The 15,700-nt window shown below is 48.6% G+C and overlaps 1 protein-coding gene across 1 annotated transcript in view; it reads left to right on the top strand.

Moving 5' to 3' along the window:
- The first annotated feature begins 510 nt into the window (after window positions 1-510).
- The window catches only part of Traf5 (TNF receptor associated factor 5), a 47,321-nt gene continuing 32,131 nt past the window's right edge, over window positions 511-15,700 (top strand). The window contains exon 1 of the mRNA XM_032915623.1: window positions 511-870. The gene's annotated coding sequence lies outside the window, so the exon portion shown is untranslated. The remainder of the gene's footprint in view (window positions 871-15,700) is intronic.

Raw genomic sequence — 15,700 nt, 5'->3', positions numbered from 1 at the left:
AGAAACTGCCAGCGTTAAGCTAAGAGCAGGATGAGGGCTGTCGGATTCGCACTGCACTGTAGCAAGATCAGGGAAGAAGGGATTTGAATCAGACCTCTGATCTTAAGCAAACGTGTCCACTCCAGAACGAATAGGTTTGGGAGGTCGGGAGGGAGGCTGATTGAAGAGCAAAATATATACAATTCAAAGGCACATAAGGTACTAATGCTTCTAAAAAGAGAAGCCTAGGCTTCTAGAGTCTGGGTGATTCCCAGCATCTAGGGAGATACTTTGCCCAGCTCTGGTGAGTTGCGGGCCGCCACCCTAGAAGCCTCACGCCCCCGCCTCTTGGGCGCCACGACCACGCCCCCATCCTTGGCCCTGCCTCTTGGGCGTCGTGACCTCGCCTCGGTCCTCCGCCCCGCCTGTTGGGCGCCATTACCTTGCCTCCAACCTAGGTTCCGCCTGTTGGGCGCCCTGACCACGCCCCCGTCCTCGGCCCCGCCCCCCGAAGCCCGCCGCTGGGACTGGCCTAGCCCGTTGCGGAGGCGAAGCAGCCTTGCCCTCGCCGCCGTAGGGCGCCCGCGGAGCTCCGCGAGCCCCGCAAGTGGGAAAGGCCGGGTGAGCTGACCATCCCGGCTCCTCAGAAACCGAAAGCGGCTCAGGGAGGTGGGTTGGAGGCGTGTGTGTTAGCGGGTGGACTGAGGCGACCCGGGACATCCGCGCCCGGCCCGGGGCACTTTTGCAAGACTTGTGAACACAGCCCATTAACGTGAGCTTAATGCCAGGGACTCGAACCTGCACCGGTGCTATAGCGCGTGCTCTTTTGGAGATAGCACCCGACTCTGCAGAAGCTGAGTTCCAGATTGCGGCAGACCCAGGCGCCTAGAGGTGAGCACCCACTGCAGGGTAGGCGGAGACCGTTCTCACACCACTGCTTGACCCCCTTGCAATCCAACTGCGAGGTCTGACAGTACTGAGGACAGTTCTGAGGACTTTTGTTGCAGGTCCCTCTGGGGCCACTCTGGTTGGCTTCTTTCTTCCTCAGCCTCTCCACTCAGGCTGCTGACTTTCCATATTTGGCTATTTCAGATTTGCTTTCATGAGAACTTGGTTTATCTCGCCGCTGCAGGCTCAGGGCTGGTCGGGGTCCGGTTGTGGGCTAAGGTCTGTGAAATGAGAGACTCCCTTCTCCCCAATCCAGCTTGTTGCAGTAAAGGTGGGGCATAGGTGCGAAAACTAGATTTGGGCCATAGAGGACGGTTTCCTTTTCCAGGAATACATGCATTTTTAAAGTCGTCGGGAATACTTACTTGTAAATAAATTGGTTAAGGCATTTCTGAGAATAGAACTTCCTGGGTGTGTGAGATAACTTTAGACAGTAAAAGCCGGGGTTAACCGGACCTCTCCAATCCAGTTGCCACCGGCTGATCTGCTTCATACAGCCCAAAGCCAGAGATCTTAACACAATTGAGGGTCTGGATGAAAACCTGACGCCGCGGTAGACTGATTGAACAGAAAAGGCAGGAATTACAGATGGGAAGGTGGGTGGGAGATGAAGGTGGAAATGCCTAGGTTTTGTTTGTGTAGTTAGTTCAGGAAACAGGGTGTCTCCAGACCCTGGACTGTAGTTTCCCTAGGTCTCTTGTAGGGCTAAGCTCTGGAAAGGGGCCGGAACAGAGGAGGGTGACTTTCTCAGGGTCCATGGCTGAAGCCTGTGGTGTGGGAGAAGGATGGCCAACGTCAGCGGAGAACCCACTGGATGTGGGTGGATGACATAGGGACCCGAGCTTTCCTTTCTGGGGTGTCTCAGGGTGACTTGCAAAGTGGGGGAGCCAAAGCCTCTGAGTCGGTCCCATTAGCCTAGTGGGAGAAACAGCCTCACGTAACTACAATCTCCACTTTCCTGAGGGAAACCTTGAAGAAAACAGAGCCATTGAATGTGAAGCTGCCCCTTACAGCCCATTTCCTCCTCGCTCATGTCACAGGCTCTCACTCTGTCCCCCACGACACCCTTGTGAGTCAGGGTAGCTTTCTACATCCCCCAGATGTTGAGGGGAAGCCCCAAGTGTCCACAACCCTGAGCTCTGCCTCTGGTCCAGGCGTGGGATTCTGAGGTTTCTGCTTCAGGGCTGTCACCTTCTCAAAGAACCACAACTGCCTACCTCCCCCTTTAGTCTGAGGGGTCAGCAAAAGGACCCAGAATCCCCTAAGTGCCTCCAGCATCTGTTCCCAGCAATGAGGGTAAAGTTCTGCTGGAAACTGCCCCTGACGTTGTGTGAACCAGTGCCACTCTCTCCACTCAGCCAACCAAGTGACCGGGGCAAGATCTGTGTCTGATTTTGTGGTGGCCTGGAATCTGGCATGGGTTAACCTAAGAAGATGTTGGCTGAACTGCACTCAGTTTATTTGGGGTGTGTCTCCCAGTTACCGAGGACGGGGGTTAGTGAGAATTGTTTAGTTCCCGGGAATCAGATTAAGATGCAGGTTATAAATAACCTATCACATCAGACTAGCTTCTCTTTCCCAGAGAGAAGGGAGAGGTTCCGTTCCACCTGATTTCAAGCTGGAACTCGGAAGGAATGGGCAAGGAATGGGCAGTAGCCGAGTCTGGGCCTTCTGAGGTGACTCCTGTGTTCTCGCCGGTATATGTTGACTAGAGGAAGCCAAGCTTCTCTGGACTGAGGAGAGAACTAGTGAGGAGTTGGCCCTAAGCCAAAGTTTTAAAGACTTAACAAACTAGAGAAAGAGGACACAGGGACAGATGCAGTCTCTAAGTGCTTCCTCAGCCTGGGTTGCAGCTCTTCCAGGGTTCTTCTGGGCAGGAGCAGGTACTCCAGCAGAGACTGGTCAGAGTGGGAGAGGTGGCAGGAGCAATATCTACCAGCATGAGAGACAGGGAAAGGCGAATCACTCTATAGACAGAAACAAAAATACCAAGGGCTGGGGCACCTGCTGTTACCACCCTAGGACTGGGTCAGCATTGGTGTGCTGCTTTGCTGAGAGAAAAGTACTTGAGGAATTCCTGTGCATGGTCTCTGGCAAGCCATGTCTTATGAGGAAGTGGAATACTAGCAGACCTCGAAATAAAAGTGAAAATACTCATTGGTCCTGACAGAAACTCTAGTCCCCAGCACATTTTGCATATTAGCATCTGCAGGCAACTGACTGTGATTGATGTTCTAGCAAAAGCAGTGTGCAAGTGCACTGCTGTGCCCTGTGCTCTGTGCCGTGCACTCAGAGCTGCTGCCCTGCGCACTGCCCTCAGATGTGCAGGTAGGTCCTCCACATCAGCGACAGCCCAGAGAGCAACTCTTTTCAGCAGTCCCAGTCAGTTTCTCTCCTCAGCAATCCAAAACACCTCTGGAATCTCCCCACAGCCTTTCTACCCTCTAAGCCAAGCTATGTTCCTCCCAATCCAGCCAGAAACCTCCACCCATGAACAACCTACTGTGTGCCTTCTTCCTGAGGTGATCCCTCTGCTGCTCCCCAGCTCCTTGGTCTCAACCTTCTGCACTCTACTAGTGACCTGAGAGGCCCTGTGTTTCCCAGAGTCTTTCTCATCTCCCAGGTTCACTGGAAGCCTCTGGAAAGAGATATCTGCATTTTGGCTTCTGCCTCACTGGGTTCCCTGCACCTGCTGTGGTGCTCTGGGGCTTAAGGAGGACTCCTGAGGTCTGATAATCCTCTGTCGCCAGCAGGCGCCTTGCAGCTGTCCTCCAGCCTGTCCATCAGCTGCCTCCTTGGACCTTGCCCTGTCCTCACTGGCATTCCCTAATGTGGCCTTATTCCTCCGACCCTCCTCCTGCCTTGGAGGTGCCAATACGGCCATGTCTGGACACCAGTTTTGTCCCTAGACTTCTCCCCTGGAGTTCTTTCACTCCAAGGCTTAAACTACATTCTTAAGGAAAGACACTTGGCATCTGTAGTGTTACCTTGACTGACTGTGGTGTCTCAAGAGCTCCCAGGACACCCTTGTCACTCATGTCAGCCCCTTTGGCCTCCCAGTTCTCCCAACTGTTGCAAAGTCCGCTGCTGTCTCCCTGTCTTGTCAGCTCCCTAACCAGGCTCAGAGCCTCTTTCCTGGGCAGCCTGAAATACTCACTCACTCTCCTCAGGTCCAGGTTTGACTGTATTTATTTTTCTTTCCTCACTGCTGCAGAGGGTCTTCTTAAGATTTAGCCTGGTTAACACACACTGCTTTCTCTGTGGCAGAGTGTAAGAACATGGGCTGCCTAATCTGGCCAGCTTGGATTCATATCTGGATGCTTTCTTTCATTTTCAAGACAAAAATCTCACTACATAGTTCATTCAGGCTGCCCTTGAACTCACTATGTAGCTAGGGCTGGCCCATAACTTAACAGCCACCTTCCCACCTTGGCTTCCCAAATGCTGGTATTGAAGGTATTTGGTACCCTAGCACAAGAAGCAATCACATTTTGACTTTCGGGGTGTGATTAAAGCAAGTTGTCCAACTCTTGTGAGCATCTGTTGTTTTCCGGTCGGCTCAAAGAGGTGGCGCTGTCTCCCACCTGGGGCTACTGGACAGGTAAAATGAGCCAATATCCACACTAAGCCCAGGACCCGAGTGCTCATGGAGACGGTGTTTAACACTAGAGCTTGAGGACTGCATGCCTGGCCTAAAGGCATTCAGGTTTAAACAAAAAGCAGACACAGACTGGAAGATGAACGTCCATGTGCCAGGGTAGACCAGAAACCATGACATCTTATGCTGTTGCTTCTCAGTCTAGGCCAGAGACCTCAGTGGCAGGAGAAGGTGGGTTGGGACAGGAACCGTGGGGATTCGCTAGCATTGAGTCCCAGGCAACTTCAAAGGCTCCTGGCTTGGGGCCAGGACTCTGTGTCCTTGGAAAGACTCAGACCAGGCTGCAGCTTTCAGAACATTTGGTAGAAGGGAACACAGGGAAATAAAGCAGATTAGAGAAGTAAACCAGAGGCTCCAAGTCACCAGAAGCAGGCAATAGCAGGATGGGGCTGATGCGTCCCCCTCGTTCCTTGTTCAGATGGTGGCTTAGAACTGGAGGACAGGGGTTGGTGGCTGGGAAAAACTAAGCAAATACTGCCAAGGGCCTTCTGAGAGAGAAGCTGGCAACTCACCCTGGGTACAGCCTAGGAAAACTTGTATCTCCCAAGTCAGAATAATCAAAGACAACGGAACAGAGCTGGGTAGACGGCTTTGCAGGTAAGAGCACTGGCTGTTCTTGTGGGGGAGCTGGGTTCAGTTCTCAACACAAACATGGCAGCTCACAATGGTCTGTAACTGGTTCCAACAGATCGGATGCCCCTTTCTTCGTGCATAGGGCACACACATATGTGCAGGCAAAACATGCACAATAAAAATAAAGACGTCTTTAAAGGAAGCAGAACAGAATGATGTGACTACAAAATCAGGTGGGGTTTAAGGGACCTGGGCAGACCTGGGCATTGAGCCCAATTTGTAGCCAGGGAAGAAGATGCACTTTCACCTAGAGGTAAAAGGAGGAAGCCGTGGGGCGGGGTGTCTGCTCCATTTTAGATGTTTGGGATTTTTTTTTTTTTTTTTTTTTTGGAGTGATGCAAGGTGGGTCAAGGAGGTCATCTGGATTCAAAGGAGAGGGTAGGTCTCACTTCATTGTACACCGTCTTCCACACCAGAGTGCTTTCAAGGAAGCTATACAGTATCTGAAAGGGCCTGTTGTTAAATCCGAGCAGTCAAGGGTTAACTGTGTCACATGCTGCCACAAGGACCGATAAGGGGAAGACCAGAATGACCAGTGGCACATAAGTCACGAGTGGCCTTGACAAGAGACGTTTGGGCGTGTTAAAGAGTCTGTCTAGGGAAGCTGGGGTTATGTGGAATGGAGGCTCATACAGATGTGGGCTAGTGGGGATGAGACACAGGGACTCCAGCGACATCTGAGGTAACCAAAGCTGTGGCTGTCCTGTGAGAGCCTGAGACTGAGTGTTGAAGGATGGAACTGGCCAGTGTGGAGAGGTTAATGGTCAAGCAGGTGAGAAAGAGTGAGAAGCCACCATAGACAGTGCCCAGGAGTTCAGGGCAGGCATTTACCAGCTGCGGGATTTGACTGAAATCAGAGGTTACCTCTGCAGCCACCATGAGAGGGCCAAGGGCAGATCAGGGGCCCCAGGCAGGGAGACACACAGGTGTGGTGGCAGGAAGCAGAGGCTGTTCTGGTCTGATGACTTCTATGTTTTTCTGTGTAATAGGAAGTAAAGGTTCCCGAGGAGGCTGGAGGGAGTGGTCAAGGTTTGCAGAGAAAAGCTTGAAATAGATATTGAAAACACGGAGGGGTGAAAGCGAAATGCTAGCCTCACACTATTGTCACAGTGAAGTGTCGTGAAAGGGACCCTGGCAAATGGGATTTTAGACCTAGGACTTTGTGCAGTGAGCACCTCAGGGTGTGGGACCTACGCTCGAGCCTCGTGGACATTGGTTGACTTGGACTGTTGCCTGTCTGTCCATGCACATCCTTCTCAGCCCTTTCCTGTTTATCCAGGTGCCCAGTGCCCCGAGGCAGCCATTTCCTCTTCCCTGTGTAAACCCGAGAAGGGTTTACTCTCTCCGCCTGCAGCCCACCCCAAGTCAGCCACCATGACTTGCTCCACCTGTACACATTCAAGGTGCACAGAAAGCCGACGTAAAACGTCTTGGTCCCTGAGTGGTGTGCTCAGTGGTACAGAGGCTGCTGCTGGCTGTGAAGTGCCATCCACTCATCTCAGTGTGTACTGGGCACCAATGGTGTGTGATGCTCCAAGGCCTGGACCTCTGTAAGCAGAAGAAACAGCCCTGCTCCAAGGGTACTTTATTCCGGCAGGGAGGTCAGAGAGCAGAGGCATGAACATCTGATACATGGTAGCAAGTGGAGTGAGAGGCGGTAGGGAGGTCAGAGAGCAGAGGCATGAACATCTGATACATGGTAGCAAGTGGAGTGAGAGGCGGTAGGGAGGTCAGAGAGCAGAGGCATGAACATCTGATACATGGTAGCAAGTGCAGTGTGGCAGGTGTGGGGCTCGGTTGGCTGATGGGCTATGCGTGAAGCAAAGGAGCAAGAGGCATGGCAGGTAGAGCAGAAAGCAGAAGCGAGTTCTGCTGTTAAAGGGCACACAAGGCTGCTGTGGCTGCAGAAGCAGACAATGGGAGAAAGCGCTAAAAAATGGGAACACAGATTGAGGACCACAGCCCATCAGCCTAGACTTCCAAGGATCCCCTGAGTATCAAGGGGCCCTGGGAGCTGAACAGAGACAGCTTCTGGGGTTTGTGATTGTCGTTGGGTTTTTTTTGTTTTGTTTTGTTTTGTTTTGTTTTTGTATCATATTACTTCATTTCTCACTTCCTTTTCCTCCCTCCAAAACTTCCCATATACTCCTTGCTCTCTTTCCAATTCCTGGCCTCTTTTTCCCCCTTAATTGTATATATTAACCTGTATATATGTATATGTACATGCATATATATTCCTAACCTGCTCAGTCTGTATAATGTTGCCGTACATGTTTTCAAGGCTGGCCATTGGTGTGCCCTGGGGAAGAGTATCTCTCCACTCTCAGCACTCCTGAGTTTCCTGGAGTTCTGTATAGGGTTGAGTCCTCACGCCTACCCCACTCCCAACTTCAGCATGTCTGTTGTTAGGCTCGTTCTACTCACAACTGGGCAGCCACGCTGGTGAAACTGTGCATATGCCTGTCACATCTGACATTACTAGGGAATACAGTCTCACACTCCCTGCTCTTCTGGGTCCTCTTCCACAGTGTTCCCTGAGCCTTACCTGCAGGAGTATTTTATAGATGCAACTACTGACTTCTGTCTTTAAAAAGGTCCTTCTGGCTGCAGGCTGTAAGGGAGCAGGCAGCTTCAAAGGCCATCCTTGAAACCAGTGCTGTCACCAGGGCAAAGATGGCTGTGGCTTTGGTGAGGGTAGGTGTACTGAAAACAGAGAAAGTGGTTCGATAGGGGCTGGCTGGGGGCAGAAGATTGACAGATTTGGTGTTGTGAGGTAGAGAGGAGCCAAGGATGATACCCAAGTTATGGCCCACGCCAACAGGGTGAGGGTGGAAGTGGAGATTTCACTGGGATGGGGAAGGACTAACAGGAGCAAGTGGAGTGGGCATGGGCATTAGATTTGTGGTACTAGCAAAAGTGAAAGAGTAGATGAGGTAATTGAAATGAGACTGGGGCTGAAGGGGCAGGTAGAATCAGAGCTCAAAATGTAAACATGGGGAGGGGTAGGCTCAGTGATCGAGCACCTACTTAGCTTATGTGAGGTCTTAGGTTCAGTCACATACGTGCGTTCACACACATTCTGTAAATTACTACAGGCTCTATAAGGCGTTTATGATATCTAAATGAGTTTCTTTTATTTAAATTTGGATCCCATTCCCAAGATATCTTGTTATGTATCCACAAATGTTTCAATACTCCAAATTTTTAAAAATAAACTAAAATTCAAAATCTAATCACCCCCAAGTGTTTTGGATCAAGGATAAGCAATATGTGTTTAAATCTCAATGTCAGGGGCTGGAGAGATGTCTCACTGGTTAAAAAGCACTGACTGCTCTTGCAGAGGACCTGGGTTCACTTCCCAGCACCCGCGTGGTGGTTTACAGCTGTCTGTAGCTCCAGAGTATTCAGAGCACCCATATGGTCTTTGAAAGGCACTGCACACGCTGCAAACACTCATACACCTAAAAACAAATCTTAAAAAAAAACCCAAATCTTAAAAAAAAAAAACTAACAGCAACAACAACAACAAAAACCCTGTAGATAGCAATAAGACATCAAACGGGGGGGGGGGACATGATTTGTGAATATATCTTATTCTGATGTCTTTGCAGTCTCAATGAAATAACCTATGACCTCCTATAAATTTAGCGTCTGCTTAGAAAATAATTTAAATATCTTACAAATATTAATACAAAAATCATAGCATGTTCACAATCAACTTAGTACCCGATAATACCTAATAGTGACTATGTTCCAGAGAGACCACAATTTTAGTTATTTCATAAAAATATTGGAACAAGAACTTAGGAGCAAATTCATAATTTTATATTGTTTTCTAATTTTATAAAAAGACAAGACATGGTTTAAAATTTTGACAAATTCCCAAGCTGCCATAGTATATGAATAATAAAGTTGGAATGTTAACTGGAAAAAAAAGAAAAAAGAAAAACCAAACAAACCTTCCTACTTATAGCTGTATGACTTGAGGCAAGTTACCTCATTGCAGGGCTAATGGGGGCCTAAGTACAGACCCTGTGAAAACACAAGCTGTAACATGAGAAAAATCAGGCTGTAGGGGAGTGGTTCTCAACCTGTGGGTCGAGGCCAGACCATTGTGAAAACACAGATACTTAAAATGCATAACAGCAGCAAAATTGCAGTTATGAAGTAGCAACAAAATAATTTTATGGTTGGGGGTCACCACGACATGAGGAATTGTGTTAGGGGCTAGAGAGCTGGCTTCCAGAGGACCCGGGTGTGTATTCCATCGCCCACATAGTGGCTAATAACTGACTGTAACTCCAGCTCGAGGGAACCAAGCTCACCCCCTGGCCTCTGTGGGCACTGCTCATGTTGAGCACAGGCATGCAGGCAGGCAAAACATGTACGTAAAATAAAAATAATTTTTTAAAATCAAGTGATATGGGGTTGGGGATTTAGCTCAGTGGTAGAGCGCTTGCCTAGGAAGCGCAAGGCCCTGGGTTCGATCCCCAGCTCCGAAAAAAAAAAAAAACCAAAAAAAAAAAAAAGTAAAGAAATATATCTAATAAATTAAAAAAAAAAATCAAGTGATATATGCCTTAGAATTGAGCTCAGCGTGGGAAATGCTTGAGCCACCACATTTTCCTGGACACGGTGTCTGTTTCTCTTTCTCTTTGGTGTGTTGTTTATTATATAGCCCAGTTGGCCTTGGATTCAGTATCCTCTTGCCTCAGTCTTCCAAATGCTGGTTGAAGGAGTTTTCCTTCCACCCCAAATTCACTCTTCATGCTGTTCTTACGTCCCCTCACTGGATGCCCCGCTGCTCCCCTCTCGTGTGGTTCCGATCCAGCCCACCCATCATGACAGTGTTGGAGCCAACCCTGGAATGCCCACCACATGGGTATCTTGGATGTCTCACTCCATGAGGCTGGACCGTGAGCGCCAACCTTCACTCTATCTGCTTTCACCATGGGTCCAGGCCAGTGTTGGCCTCCCCGCCAGTTAGAAGGTGGTTTTCCCATAGGCCTCTCTTTAAAATATGACCTCAATGCTTCAGCTCATTTTGCGGCCAGCTTTGAAAACGGATATGTGTTACTGAGCTTGGACAGAGGCATCGGTGAAAACATAGAGCTAGAATATGACCTTCGGTAGCTAATAGTCAAGCCAATGCATCTGTGCATCAGAGAATGCCTTGCAGAATCCCCAGTGGGAGCTTGATACACTACACCTATGTCTATTATGCTTTTCCTATATAGCTGATTGGGTTTCATTCATGTTAATCATAGTAAGAGATGAATAACGACTAATAGTAAATAGAACAGAACAATATGCTGTAATAAACTGCCAGTATTATTACTTGTACATGTGCAACAAAGTTTGCTTGAACTTGGAGAAACCACAGCAGTTGATCTGATAACCAAGACAATTCCCAAGTGACTAATAGGTAGTGTATACAGCCTAGATGCTCTGGGTAAAGGAAAGTTCTCTTTGTCCAGAGAAGATTCATATCCCAAGTAATAAAGGAAAGGAAGGCATAAGATTTCAACATGCTACTACAAAAGGATGTATGCAGCTTAAAAGTCATGAATTATTTCTGGAACTCTCTACTTACTATTTTGAGACATTGGTTGGTCACAGGTAATAGAAACCATGGCCAGCAGATCTGTAGTCACTGTAGGGGTCACTGTAGTCACTGCCTTGCCTGTTCTGGAGCCTGACTAGAACCGTCTTCCCGTCCTTCAGAACATCTCCAGACCACGGAAGGTGGGTCAGGGGCCCAATCCTCACTTGAAAGTGCTTCAGAATTCTAAGCTAACTATGGCATGTTGGTTGTTGACTGTGTATCCAAGCTCTGGGTTCATATGGTCACTGGCATCTCACATTCTATGGTATGTGCACTATATGAACAACTCAGATAGCCAGAAAGGGAGAGAGGAGCAAGAACTGTAAGTCTGTGCAGGTAGACCAATGGAGTGGGGTGCCTAGCTGCCTCCAGAAGCAGTCTGCTTCAGATGAGGGTGCCTTTCTGATAAGAGGAGGGAGTTGTGGGCAAGACCAAGGGCAGAAAACTAACCCTGAAGATGTGGCCAGTCTTGGAGGAGAACCTAAGAGTTCAGTGTCCCCAAGGCCAGGAGGATTGAAGAGTGACATGCCACAAACCACCCCTCACCCCAAATGACTCAGCCCCACACCCCAGTTTATACAGGAGCAGAATACAGATGTACTCAGAAAGGTGCTGGGGCATTTGATAATGGATGGATCTGTTGGTACCTACAGGAAGGTGTGGTTCTATAAACAATGCCCCAGAGTTGCAGATGTGAGGAGTATGGAACATTTGACTGGGAGATGCTCCTGGGCTGAGGACAGCCTTTGGACAGGGCCCAAGGAGAGGGAAATTGGGGCCAACTCAGCAGAACTTTTTGTTCCCAGTATGTCTGTAGGAATAGATTCTCAGCAAAGGAATGGCTGGCACACTGGAGCTGACTGAAGGACTGAGTGGCTAGATGATCCAGTGGATCTGAATTCTAAACAATGCATTGGGTAAGGAGACAGAAAACTAGCAGTGAAGATAAAATAAAGACATAAAACAGTGGTAACAGGAAGAGGGCTTGGTCAGCAACATGCTGCTGGCCTAGTCTAACTAGTTAGCTCCAGACCAATGAGAGACCCCAACTCAGAAAAAAAAAGGACAGCTCCTGAGGAATGACCCCTGAGGTCAACCTCTGAACTGCATATACATGCACACATGTGGGTACAGGTGTACCTGGGGCTGGGAGGGAAGAGTGGTGGATTGTGTGGCTGGGGGTGCTACTAGTCTGAGGTTGGCCTGAGGGTAGGACACACATGCACACACACCACAGCAGCTCTGGGTTGAAGGAAAACAGCTTACTGAAGGAAGCCAGATGCACAGAGCATCTCTTGGACTTATTTAGGGGCAGCAGCATGTACCAGAGGAAAAGCTCACATATATGTCAGTTGGTTTGGATATTTTTTTCCACTTTAAAGATTGATTGATTGATTGATAAGGGTTTTGCTCAAATATGTATCTGTGCACCCTGTGTGTGTGCATGGTTCCTGCAGAGGTCAGAAGAGGGTGTCAGATCCCTTGGAACCGAAGTTATGAACGGTTGTGAGCTACCGTGTGGGTGGTAGGATTCAAACTTGAGCCCTCTGCAAGAGCAGCCAGTGCTCTTAAGCACTGAGCCGTCTCTCCAGCCCCTCCTATTCACTTTCGAGTCCTGAATCTTGCAATCAGTCAGGTAGAAATATTATCCCGAGAGTGAAGGGAGATGGCCAGTGGGGGTGGGGTTACGCATGCTTCATATCTTCAGAGCCCTTTCAGCACATTCTGTGCCCCTGGTTATGCTTTTCATGTAGACATGGGTCAGCTGGCTTTTCCCATAGGGAGAAGAAATACACTGTTTTAGGACGTGCTGCCCTGCACTCTCCTGGTTAGATTGCTCAGCTCTGCCATGGTAACATCTGTAAACATATTAACCTGGCTGCATTTCAATAAAACTTCATTTACAAAAGCAGTTAGCAGGCCAGCCGCCTCTTTGTTCATAGTGCTATCTTCTCTTCGGAAGTCCTGCCAGGTCACTACATTGTCACTATTAGTGTGCAGAAACAGAGAGGCCTAGAGACAAAGTAACTTGCCTGAGTTTATAAGATTATGAAGTGCAAAACCAAAATTTGAATCCATCCCAGAGTCCATGAGATGCCACCCACATACACTGCCTCCCTGTGGACCATGAGGAAGCAAGTGCATGGTTCGACCCCAGCTCCCGCTGATTCCTTAGGGGTATCGACCACTTCCTGGAGGATGACCCCTCCAAGCCTCAGTTTCCTCATTTGAAAAATGGGGATAATAGTAATATGTATGCCACAGGAATGCCAGGGTTAAAACAAGCTAGGTGTGTAAGGTAGCAAGCCACAGGTAGACATTGCCGCCTACCACACTTATTTCTAGCATGTTCCGTGGGTTCCATGCATGTTTTTCTAGAGTCCCCTCACCTGGACCTGTCCTGACCTGCACCCAGCAGCCCCTTTGCACCATGATGTTATTAGGCCCCCACCCTACCCCATTCCCACCCCCAATATCCCCCTCCTTATTTACCAAATGCTGATTGAGTGCTCTCAGTCAGGCACTGCTGGCCCTGTGGGTGGAGTGTAATGAAAGATGGCTGTCCCACGAGAAGTTTGTAGACAGTGAGGACCACAGAGTTGAGGTTTTGGAGAAGGCCCAGAGCCTTGGAGACAAGCAGGCCTTTGAGGGGAAAGTTTTGTTGTGACTTTTCCTGGAGACTTAAAAATATTCCTGGTGGCTCTGGATGACTTGAGGGGAGACAGTGTCCCCCAGAGACTTCCCTCCCAACTAAGGGAAGGAGGCAGGCATGGATCAGGACACATGTGGGTAATGGCTCTAGAGCTACCCTGCAACCTTCACCCATATCTTGTCACCATTGCTGCTGGAAATGAGGAACTGGAGGCTTCCTGACCAGCTGGAGAGAAATCACACTTCTCTGAGGAACTAAAAGCCCACCCTCCTGGCTCACCGTTCTTCCTTCCCAACACTGGCTTTGTTTCATCTCATCTGGCTGCTGTGGAACCCCTGCCTTCCAGGTCCTCTTTGTGGCGAGCAGAGAGTTGGTGTTGGTTCTAGCTGGGGGTCAGGATTAGAGCAGAGCCCTGTCTGAGGGAACTGCTTCTCCATCTCAGAGGGAGGCTCCTCACTGCCACTGAAAGAAGCTTTGGAAGAGCCTCAGCCTGGCTCAGCCACTCCCTCAGCGATGTGGGGCTGTGAGCTGAAATGAACCCTTTTCTCCCCAACTTGCCTTTGGTCATAGTGTTTTACCACAGCAGTAGAAGCCCTGACTAGAACACTGCCCTCAACAAGAAAATTGTAAGGTGAAAAAAGAATCTTAATTCCTTGAGCATATTTTTGCTAATGTCTTAGTTGGTCAAGTTTGTATCTCTACTGGAACTTCCTGCCCTTCTTAGCATCATGTCTTGTTTTATGCAGGGAAATTCACGTGACATGAATTGCACATAAAATGCACCGCTACTTAAATCTGCTTTTAAATCAGACCTTGATATTACAAAGGACACCTGACCTTGGAAGCTGAAAACAGAGAAGAATATATGATTGAGGAGTCGTGATTTACTCTGACAATTTTGTGTGAGTGTATGTTGTATGTGGGCAGTAATATGTATGTGCATGTGTGCACATGCATGTAGAGGCCAGAGGACAGTCTCAGGTTTCTCTTCTCAGGTGCCATCAACTTGGTTGTTTTGAGACAGGGTCTCTTACTGACCTGGAATTTGCCCATGTGGTCTAGGCTGGCCAGTCAGTGAGCTCCAGGGCTCCTGCTGTCTCCACCTCCCTAGTGCTGGGACTACAAGTGTGCACTACCATGCTTTAATATGTGGGTTCTGAGGAAGCAAACTTAGGTCTTCCTGCTTGCAAAGCAAACACTTTACCAATGGAACCATGTGATTTACTCTGATACAAGAAATGCAGGGTGTCAGCTGTTTTGACTCATAGTTTAGCCATCCCACTAAGATGGTCTGGAAAGCCTCCTGCCCACACCCTTGGCTTCCTTCTCATCCTGTGTCTCTGCCCCCATTCATTGGTCTCTCCTGGAACCAGGGCCTGCTCTTATCTCACCCACCTCCTGGTACAAAGAATTACCCCAGCAAATTCACCCCAGCAAAATGAGAGTATAGGATGGATATGGACAAGCATAGATGTGGGCGAGCAGCAAGCGACTGCTCCATTCCATTCATTTTACAACTGGGGATAGTTGATTATTAACCAATCTCAAACTTGTGCCATACCCTCTGGGAAATTTCTTTGTGTTTTCATCCATAAAATGCCACCTTCAGTCTAGCTTAGCTGCTTTGTGAGCTCTGCAGAGACATTTGGGCAACTTTTGCTAAGCTTCACCCAGGCTCCAGTGGTCCTACATTGAAGTCTCTCTTGGTAGCACTTGTGACTGGACTATTGTAACATCATTTTCTGTCAGAATTCTGCCCTTGTAGGAACTGGAGGACAATGGACTATCACAGGCCTGTGCTGTCTCTGGACCTGACACAGGGTACAGCATACACTCTCCCTAAATGGGAGTCAGTGGATCGGTGGGCAGGTGGGCAGCCAAGGTAGAGATAGATGGATTTTACTCAGGGTTCCATAACTGGTAAGAAGCAGGGCAGAAACAATGCCAGTTGTTGGTACTATGCTTGCTTTTCTCTGAGTTTTATTTTTGAGGTACTAAATCTCCTTCAAGAAGCAGAACTCAAAACCCACTTGGGCCTCTGTCTTAGGAACTATAACCCAATGTATAAAAACATTCTCAATTTTTCTAAATACTGATCAATCCAAAGGTATTGGGGCACTGGAGGTGAGGTGAACAGAGAAGCAAGAAACCATTTCACTTCATTACTTTGTTTACCTTGTAACTTTGTTACTTTGTTTACTGTAGGCATAGAATTTTTGCAACC

This window comes from Rattus rattus, chromosome 10 (genome assembly GCF_011064425.1).
Source record: "Rattus rattus isolate New Zealand chromosome 10, Rrattus_CSIRO_v1, whole genome shotgun sequence".
In the NCBI taxonomy this organism is placed as follows: Eukaryota; Metazoa; Chordata; class Mammalia; order Rodentia; family Muridae; genus Rattus; species Rattus rattus.
The sequence above is the reverse complement of the archived record's forward strand: the minus strand, read 5'-3'. Positions and strand labels throughout refer to the sequence as shown.